A 2,500-nucleotide genomic window follows, 5' to 3' on the forward strand; every position below is an offset into this window, starting at 1 on the left:
TGTGTAAGAGCCGGTAGTTGGAATTGTATATGCAGAATTTTAGCTAGGATCATGTAACGCAAATTGTTAATAGCAGTCCACACGTGAATGGGGGACGCTCCAAATGCTTATGCTTTTGATACTAGGATTAATAACGGAACGTAAGGGGTTCAACTGCGAGAAGACGCCCTCAGCTCTTTCTCCCAGCAGGAAAGACATCTCTCCGTTTTGGGTGCTGCATGCGCATGCATTTTACAAACGTGCATGCGATGTACTAGTTCCTGGGAAACGAATAGAATCGCTGTACGTGCCAGTCTTTACGTATAGATATAAGTGAGCGAAGACGGCTTAATCCTGCCACGTAGATTGCTTTCCACATGACGCACTTGCCAGTCTCTTGGGCCGGTGGCTCACATGCAGTTTGTCCTGTTGCATGGCTTACATTCAGAAACTCGCAAGTTTATCGTAGTGTTTGGTTGTCGCGAAAGTGAAAAGTAGTGCCTGTCCGGGATTTGAACCCGGGACCTCCTGCACCCAAAGCAGGAATCATACCCCTAGACCAACAGGCCGCACAAGGAAGCACGTCTGCACCCCGCCACCTACTGACATCTTGCCGCACTTGCTAGTTGCAGCATACAATCTGGACGATATTCTCAAAGAGCTTTCTTAATCCGACACCCACAACATGAGCTGTGCTGAACACCAGTGTATGTGAATGCTCAAAGAGCTGCTAGAGTTGTGTGTCAGTATTTCGACCGTGTGAAGTGCAAATGTTATCGTGTCACGCACTATCCGCCCACTACGTAGCGTTCTGTGTCAGCACGCAGTTTTCGACAGTACTCTGTGTCCATAGCTGTTTCCATAGCTAGGCTGCTTCCAGCACAATGCATGCACCATACGAAAGTGGCCGTTGCGCGATTTTGATTACCAGAGCCTTCGACATCACTTGATGTACGAATACTGGCAAGAATTCTTGCTACATTCGAAGGTGCACCTTCCACTTTCAGCCTACCTGGTTGCTTCATTTGCCACGCAAACACTTCCTGAGGACGCTACATGAAATAACATCGCATCTTATTGGCTTAATGACATGATGCTACTGAATTGAAGACCGCTACAGGCATCCGGTTCCATGGTGTAATGGTTAGCACTCTGGACTTTGAATCCAGCGATCCGAGTTCGAGTCTCGGTGGAACCTGACGCTGTGTTTTGCGCTCGTTTCTAGAAATGTGTAAGAGCCGGTAGTTGGAATTGTATATGCGGAATTTTAGCTAGGATCATGTAACGCAAATTGTTAATAGCAGTCCACACGTGAATGGGGGACGCTCCAAATGCTTATGCTTTTGATACTAGGATTAATAACGGAACGTAAGGGGTTCAACTGCGAGAAGACGCCCTCAGCTGTTTCTCCCAGCAGGAAAGACATCTCTCCGTTTTGGGTGCTGCATGCGCATGCATTTTACAAACGTGCTTGCGATGTACTAGTTCCTGGGAAACGAATAGAATCGCTGTACGTGCCAGTCTTTACGTATAGATATAAGTGAGCGAAGACGGCTTAATCCTGCCACGTAGATTGCTTTCCACATGACGCACTTGCCAGTCTCTTGGGCCGGTGGCTCACATGCAGTTTGTCCTGTTGCATGGCTTACTTTCAGAAACTCGCAAGTTTATCGTAGTGTTTGGTTGTCGCGAAAGTGAAAAGTAGGGCCTGTCCGGGATTTGAACCCGGGACCTCCTGCACCCAAAGCAGAAATCATACCCCTAGACCAACAGGCCGCACAAGGAAGCACGTCTGCACCCCGCCACCTACTGACATCTTGCCGCACTTGCTAGTTGCAGCATACAATCTGGACGATATTCTCAAAGAGCTTTCTTAATCCGACACCCACAACATGAGCTGTGCTGAACACCAGTGTATGTGAATGCTGAAAGAGCTGCTAGAATTGTGTGTCAGTATTTCGACCGTGTGAAGTGCAAATGTTATCGTGTCACGCACTATCCGCCCACTACGTAGCGGTCTGTGTCAGCACGCAGTTTTCGACAGTACTCTGTGACCATAGCTGTTTCCATAGCTAGGCTGCTTCCAGCACAATGCATGCACCATACGAAAGTGGCCGTTGCGCGATTTTGATTACCTGAGCCTTCGACATCACTTCATGTACGAATACTGGCAAGAATTCTTGCTACATTCGAAGGTGCACCTTCCACTTTCAGCCTACCTGGTTGCTTCATTTGCCACGCAAACACTTCATGAGGACGCTACATGAAATAACATCGCATCTTACTGGCTTAATGACATGATGCTACTGAATTGAAGACCGCTACAGGCATCCGGTTCCATGGTGTAATGGTTAGCACTCTGGACTTTGAATCCAGCGATCCGAGTTCGAGTCTCGGTGGAACCTGACGCTGTGTTTTGCGCTCGTTTCTAGAAATGTGTAAGAGCCGGTAGTTGGAATTGTATATGCAGAATTTTAGCTAGGATCATGTAACGCAAATTGTTAATAGCAGTCCACACGTT

General features: G+C 47.7%; 4 non-coding genes across 4 annotated transcripts; 2 read left to right on the forward strand and 2 right to left on the reverse strand.

Annotated features, from left to right (window-relative positions):
• Nucleotides 1-475: 475 nt before the first annotated feature.
• Nucleotides 476-548, reverse strand: Trnap-ugg (transfer RNA proline (anticodon UGG)). Its single transcript has one exon. It is a non-coding gene; the product is annotated as a tRNA-Pro (tRNA).
• A 557-nt stretch (nucleotides 549-1,105) lies between these two features.
• On the forward strand, nucleotides 1,106-1,177 carry Trnaq-uug (transfer RNA glutamine (anticodon UUG)). Its single transcript has one exon. It is a non-coding gene; the product is annotated as a tRNA-Gln (tRNA).
• Nucleotides 1,178-1,683: 506 nt separating this feature from the next.
• Trnap-ugg (transfer RNA proline (anticodon UGG)) lies at nucleotides 1,684-1,755 on the reverse strand. The gene has a single exon. It is a non-coding gene; the product is annotated as a tRNA-Pro (tRNA).
• A 557-nt stretch (nucleotides 1,756-2,312) lies between these two features.
• Trnaq-uug (transfer RNA glutamine (anticodon UUG)) lies at nucleotides 2,313-2,384 on the forward strand. Its single transcript has one exon. It is a non-coding gene; the product is annotated as a tRNA-Gln (tRNA).
• Nucleotides 2,385-2,500: the final 116 nt, after the last annotated feature.

The sequence above is a fragment of the Schistocerca cancellata genome, chromosome 2, assembly GCF_023864275.1.
Source record: "Schistocerca cancellata isolate TAMUIC-IGC-003103 chromosome 2, iqSchCanc2.1, whole genome shotgun sequence".
In the NCBI taxonomy this organism is placed as follows: Eukaryota; Metazoa; Arthropoda; class Insecta; order Orthoptera; family Acrididae; genus Schistocerca; species Schistocerca cancellata.